Source organism: Vigna unguiculata, chromosome 11 (genome assembly GCF_004118075.2).
Source record: "Vigna unguiculata cultivar IT97K-499-35 chromosome 11, ASM411807v1, whole genome shotgun sequence".
Lineage (NCBI taxonomy): Eukaryota > Viridiplantae > Streptophyta > Magnoliopsida > Fabales > Fabaceae > Vigna > Vigna unguiculata.
In genome coordinates, this window is record NC_040289.1 from 28472495 (window position 1) to 28480392 (window position 7898).

General features: G+C 31.4%; 1 pseudogene; it reads right to left on the bottom strand.

Moving 5' to 3' along the window:
• Positions 1–6442: 6442 nt before the first annotated feature.
• LOC114170720 lies at positions 6443–7599 on the bottom strand (annotated as a pseudogene).
• Between the last annotated feature and the right edge of the window lie 299 nt (positions 7600–7898).

Below are 7898 nucleotides of genomic sequence, written 5' to 3' on the forward strand. Positions count from 1 at the left end.
CCAAAACACATCCAAATAATTCCATTAGTGGGAATCATCGGTAAACAACTCAAACAACTAACTAAAAATGAACATAGAAAAAATAACCAACATTTGTGGTCTTAGAATTAACTATACTCTTTTACCTCAATAAGTGTCTTTTTGAAGTCTACATTTGGTACGAGTAGTACTGGAACTGGTTTTGAAGTGTTTTTTTTTTACAAAAATAGTGGTATGGACCCATAGCAAAACACATCCAAATAATTCTATTAACGTGAATCATCAATAAACAACTCAAACAAGTAACTATAAATGAGCATAGAAAAAATAACCAACATTTGTGGTCTTAGAATTAACTGTGCTCTTCTGCATCAATAAGTGTCTTTTTGAAGTCTTCATTAATCCATGTGTATTTCAATAATGAATTTTCATTCTTTTTAGATCCAAATACATACCTAGATGTCAACTTGGTCTTAAAACCACGAAATTTCTCAGCCACTGATGACAAATTGTGTTTAAGCGTTGCCACATTTGGGATATCAAATGTTAGCTGCAATATAGAAAATGTCATCAATAATATTTAACATGTTATCAATAAAATCAAACTATGAGGTTAATAACATTAATATTAGTTACCAATAAATCCTGCTATATCATGTTCCGATCAATTTCAGTGACATGTTAGTGTGATATTCTCTCCCGTGCCAACGTCCCTAAATAGCTTTTGAAGATGTCTGCATAAGGACCTGTAGGGACTCTAGTGTTGACGTCAATATCGACATGTGTTTTTTGACCATTAGCTCTTCTAATTAAGAGTTGTCTCAACCTAATGGCTCCTCTAGTGGGTCTCATATTGGGTGCTTCATTCTCTGATGAACTAGGATGTTTAGTCATATATCTGCGAAATTAAAAAATCACAAAACATTAATAAGTAGCACATAAAATCATATATAAAACATTATTTACCAAAACACGTAAATTTTTACAAGAACATAAAATTCTTACATAAAGTTATTGATTGATGATATGTATATTCCCTCATCGTTATCTTCTCGAATTATGTGTACATCATCAACTAGAGGGACTTCATCAATATTTATCGATCTTTTAAATGGGTGAGTATCAGCAATATTAAGATTACTTAGATTCTCTTCATTAGGATCATTTGTTTTTTTCCATGAAGAGCGACAAACCAATGTTCAGACGCAGGATCTTTAACATAGAAAAACCTTATATTCTTGTTGTGCCATGATAGATGACTTGTCTCGATAACCCACCTTTCGAAAATCAACTAGAGTCATTCCTGATTCATCCATTTTGACACCAATCTTATTGTTAACCCACTTACATTTGAACAGTGGAATAGTAAACATGGTATAATCAACCTATCATATCTCTTGTATTACACCATAGTATGTCATTGATCCAAATACATGATTGTGATTTTTAAATGAAAAAAAAATTATAGCGACTCAGCTTCAAAACTGACTCCACTATTTTGTATTGTGCTTTTATCATCCAAAGACTTCGTGTAGAATGTGCAATTATTAATTTCATAACATGTACAACAGATGACATCAATTTTCAACTCATTCGCTAACCACATCAAAGTCTTAAAAGATTTTGAATGTTTCAAAACCTCAAATTTAAACCAAGGCATGGATGTTCTATTATGCTCCATCAAATGTCATTCTTATTGTCTTGGATTGTTCTCTTTCATAATGGCTTTGTATGCAAATAAGTAAGAGGTGATCTTATCTGTGTAGTTCAATATGTCTAGATGTGCTTGCAACAACTCTTCACGATCTTTGCTAACCACACTCACAATTCGAATGTTGTTACTTATAGAACGCCTGTTCAACCATGATCTTTGAGGAACTCCTATCAATTTTTCTTTTGTGATGTAATCTGAAAAAAACTCGACACTTTCTTCAACAATATACCTTTCGATCATTGAAGCTTCTAGATAATTTTGATTTTTCACATACCCTTTCAAAATATTTATGTAATGTCAATGAGATACATCAATCTTAAGTATACTAGTCCACAAAACTTGATTTCTCTTACCACATGAACAAGTAAATGTACCATGATGTCAAAAAAATGATGGAGGGAAAAACATCTCCAACTTACACAAGATGATAACAATCTCGGCTTGAAGTTCATCTAATTTTAAAGGATCAATGAATTTGCTACAAATTGAAGAGAAAAATGCACACAAATGCATTATAGTTTGTCTAACATTTTTTGGTAAAATTCCACGAATAGCTACAAGTAACAATTGTTGCATTAAGATGTGGCAATCATGAGACTTTAGGCCAACAAGCTTCAAGTCTTGCATGGAAACTAAACTTTGAATATTTGAAGATTATCCTTGAGGTACCTTGACACTCTTTAAACATAAGCAAAAACTTATTTTCTCTTGTCTGGATATAGTGTAACATGCAGCGGGGAAATAAGTACACTTACCAACCTCCCTTGGTGCCATGTCTTCTCGGATCTTCATTTCAACCAAATTCAAATGAACATTTACTCCATCTTTTATCTTCACCTGAATGTTAAGTAGTGTACCAATCAAGCTATCACACATATTCTTCTTTACATGCATGACATCTATGGAATGCCTAACTTGTAACTTCGACAAATATGGAAGATCAATGAATATTGATTTTTTCTTCCAAGAGCTCGATGCAGATGACTTCTTGGATGTTTTCCCAAATACATGATGTACTTTGTTAACTTTTTTCATGAATTTGAAGGCCAATCAATGGAATTGGTGCTTCGTCAGTCTCTTGATGTCCAGTGAATGCTTTTTTTAACATTCGATAAGGATGATTAGCTTGTAAAAACTTTCGATGGTGCAGATACACAGTCTTTCTTCCCTTTTCAATTGATGAGGTGTAGTATTTTATTCACATATAAGATATGCTTTATTACCCTTGACACTGTACCCTGGAAAATTACCGTAAGCTGGAAAGTCATTAATGGTGCAAAATAGCATTGCATGCATCATGAAAGTTTCAGAAGCAACAACATCAAATACTTCAACCCCATCAACCCACAACAACTTCAAGTCTTCAACTAGTGGATTGAAATATACATTTATGTCATTTCCAAGTTTCCTTGGACCAGATGTCATCATAGAAAACATCAAGAATTTTCTCTTCATGCAGAGTAGAGGAAATAAGTTTTAATGAATAATATAATAGACCAACAACTATTGTTTGTACTTAAATTACCAAATGGATTCATTCAATCGGTAGCTAAGCCAAGCCGAACATTTCTACATTCTTGACAGCACTTGGAAAATTGCTGATCCATATTTTTCCATTGCATTAAATCAGCTACCTGATGAAGCAGTCTGTCACATCTTCTCTCAATCGCAAGCCATCTAAGGATTTTAGCATCTTTATGATTTGCAAAGAAATGCTTATCTAGGCATGATTGGATGATACTAGACTACTTTCAAAGCAAATTCTTCCTTTTCTATTTGACCATTATCTTCACTGTTTCTTTTCTACTTGTACCGTGATGACCCACACTTTGGACATTTCTTCAAATCTTCAAATTATTTTCTGTATAATATGCAATCATTAGGACATGCATGTATCCTTTTATACTCCATACCCATCGTACAAAGAATTTTTTTGGCATTGTAATTTTGAGTGGGTAGAGTATTTCCCTCGGGAAGCATTTCATTCAAGAGCACAATCAATTCTGTGAAACTTTTATCCATCCACTCCTTGGTCGCTTTCAAATTTGTAAGTCTTAAAACCATTGGCAAATGCGTGTTCTTAGTTGAACCAACATACAACGGAGTTCCCCCCTTCATGAAGATTCACCTTGTTTATTTTAATGGTACATATTACTTTTAAAAAACGTATCTTAAATATCACAAAAATTTGTCATCATTTCGCATTGGTCTTCAAGATACACGAAATAAAAGTGATTATCAACACAATAAAATATTCACCCGAAGATCATGACAAAAACACAATTGACAAATATTTGTGAATTTTAAAATATGTATATTAATATATATATATATATATATATATATATATATACACACACACACACACTAATAAACTACTAGAAAGTCATTAATCTTAAATTGTCCAATCGGCAGCAAGAGGCAACAATGCAACAATTGCTATCGGCGGCATCAGATGATTTCACGTAGATGATTTCACCATAAATAAGCTTGCCGGCCTCGGTTCAATTAATAACCGAGGCCTAAAGTCCATACTACCTCGGTCCACTTTTACTTGAGGCTAAAACATCTAACGATGGTGGCATTTTAGAAATATTTGGTTATTGGGTTGCCTTGTAGGCTTCAGTTTTTTTCTAACCGAGGCATAAAACCCCTTACTGCTTCGATTTTTAAGTGACCTGAGGTAAAAACATTTGAGAAAATTGCAAAAACGTCACCGTCTCCTATTAGGCTTTGGTTCTATTATAACTGAAGCCTATAAGACGAATTAAAATGTCAAATTTGCACTGTTATATACAAAATTTCCTTTTTAATTTAATGTCATTAACATCAACTTGATTGACGCTCAATTAAATAATTTTTAAAATAAAAATACATTAACATCGACTAATTTAAAAGTTAATGATGAGTTAGCATTCGCTAGAGTCAACCTTAAAGACTGATGTTATCGAATTAACTTCCATGATTGTATAGTCGCATACATGCAATGGTGGACCTACGTTATGACATATAAGGGGCCATGGCCCCCCAAATTTTTTTATACTTACATAATTTATTATATATTATTAAATATATTTTTTTAAAAATTAATATTTTTAATATATTTTATATATTTTATATTTTAAAAAAATTATATATTAATGCACAAGATTTTTTTTTATTATCTACATTTATTTTTTTAATTTATCCTTTTGAATATTTTTAAATGAAAATAATTATTTTCTTAATATTTTTTTAAGTGATTACTTGTTTAATTTTACTATCTTTTTATTTAATTATTTTTTAAACTTAATCGATATAAATGAAAATTAATTATAGTAAAATAAAAATGATTTATATTTAATTTTTAATTATAATAATAATAATTTTATTATTTTTTATTATCATAAAAAAATAAATACAATATTTTTACTAGTTTATATAAAAGATTTTATATTACTCTTGTGGTTTTTATTTCATTTCAAAAATATCAAGTTGATCTTCTAGTTTTTTTAGTTTCAATTTGATCCCAATTTTTTAAAAAACAATGCAATTTGGTCTTATTTTTGTTAAATTTCGTGAATTAGATTAAGATTTTTCCATAAAAATTGAAGGTGTAAATAATGATGATTTTCTTTGTTGATGTAACTGACATAATCTCATTATCAATTTTGATAAAAACTCCTTTCTTTGCTTTAAAAAATTTAACAAAAATGATCAAATTGCATCAATTCTTAAAAATTCAAGACCAATTTGAGGTTAAAAAACTAGAGGATCAATATAATAATTTTAGATAAAAAAATAGACTAAAAGAGTAATTCAACCAAAACTTTGGCATTCTCAAAATTTTTGGCTCAAGATCCCCGGTGCATACACATACAACATGAATATGATCTGATACTAAAATTTATTTAGCGCCGACTATTTTTTTGTCAGTGTCGACTTTTGGTTAAAGGTTTTCTCATAGTGTTAATACGAACTATTAGCTCGTATAACTCTAGGTAGTCTCTAAAACATGAGTGAAATGTCTCGAGTCCGCACGGAATTCATTTACAATAGATAATTGTGTTCCAAATGTAAAGAACAAAATTGCAGCATTTTAATGTGAATGTTGTTTAAAATTAAAAGGAAAGGCAATTAACCCAATCACACTTCTACCACCAAGATCTCCATGTTCCAAATTCTTTGCCATTCAAGAAGATAGATCTCTGCTAGTAAATCTTCCTAATATTCTTGATTTGGGAAAATCTTAGGAAATGTCTTCCGATTCACTTGTCAAATCCTACTTTGTTTCCAATCATTTGATATCTAATTTATATATATATATATATATATATATATATATATATATATATATATTAAACTTACGATACTAATCAAGTGCTTGGAAATATTTATAAATTACTTTTGTAATTAACTTTATAACTTCTTCATAACAAAGAATTGAAAAGCCACACAAAATGAGGCAAGATGAGAAAGCAGTATAAAGCAATAAAAGATTGACGTAAACTTATATCTTATTTCACGTGGGACTTAATTATATGACGTAATTTGTTCCAGAAATTTTACATAAAAGATATCTTTTTGATTAGTGTCTTTAGAATCCAACCAAAGTGTTTTCTGAATTCATGAATAAGTAGCATGTGTTATAGTGTCAAAAACAGAAATACGTCATTGAATGGTTGTCCTTCATAACTAATCATTTTCTCAATTGTTGAGTTCTCATAGTCACAAATTAAATATAAAACAAAGTTGTTTGTTTTCCTTATCTTTCATCCGCTGGAAATAATAATCAACATAATTATGTGTCCACCCGCTAGTATTATAAATAGAAAAAAGTAATTAGATTTCATACCACACAATAACCTACCAAATTACATATGGAATCCCATAGTGAAGAGAATGCTACAATATTTGTTCAAGCTCAAACTCACGTTTGGAAACATATTTTCAACTTCATAAACTCTATGTCCCTTAAATGTGCAAATGACTTGAAATATTTACCGGCACAGCATTTTCAAAATTATTTTTACCGGCACAGCTGCAGCCATAAAAGGATATATCAATTAAGTAACAACAAAGACCAAGTTATGCTAATGTATAATTAATACTAAGATTGTATATATTTACCTTCAACATAATGGAATCAGCATGAGGAATTGCTTCAAACATGTCCCCTCCAACATATTTTATGTTCTGAGTTTCTTCCAAGCCTGCAACAACATGTGGCAGATCAAACACAATGCACTTTAATTACCTGTGGGAAGGACTCAACAACGACCTTAGCCATGGTCCCTGTTCCTCCTCCAACATCAACCAATGATTCTATTCCTTCAAACACTTTCTTATACTTCTCAATCATCACAGTGGAAACCAATCGACTGTCTACAGCCATGAATTCATTGAAAAGGTGATTGAAATTAGACTCACGTCCAGCAAAATCCCATAATCCCATACCATTTACACTGTGAAACGGCGTAGGGTCTTCATTTGTGAACCAAGTAGAGAATTGAAACCATGGATTCATCAAAACTGGATCAAAAATTAATTGCGGCACACGTTTCATACTAAAGGGATGGTCCTTAAGGAGTAGTTTAGATGCATCAGTTAGCGCATACCTCACTTCAAGCTCATTTTCTGTCGCATTGTGTTGAGAGAAAAAACCAGAATGAGTCAAAATTTTCATCAACCGGTTGAGGAAACAAGTCTTGGAAGGGTGGATTGGTAGTGAAGCAATGAGTTCTGAGATTGGCATAGGTTGGCCATAGTCGTGTATGATATCTGGTATGCTTAAGTCATTTGCACATTTAAGGGACATAGAGTTTATGAAGTTGAAAACATGTTTCCAAACGTGAGTTTGAGCTTGAACAAATTTTGTAGCATTCTCTTCACCATGGGATTCCATATGTAATTTTTGCGAATCCAAAAGACGCTAAAAACCTTAGATGGCATGCAAATGAGAGAAGATGTGATGGACTACTTCGTCATCTAGCTGATTCAATGCAAAGGAAAAATATTGGTCATGAATTTTTCTAGTTCAGTCAAGAATGTAGAAATGTTTGGTTTGGTTTAGCTACCGATGAATGAATCCATTTGGTAATTTAAGTACCAACCATAGTTGATGGCCCGTTATATTATTCATTTACAACTCATCTCCTAGGTTGTGCATGAAGAGAAAATACATGATGTTTTCTATGACGATATATGGTCCAAGACAACTTGGAAA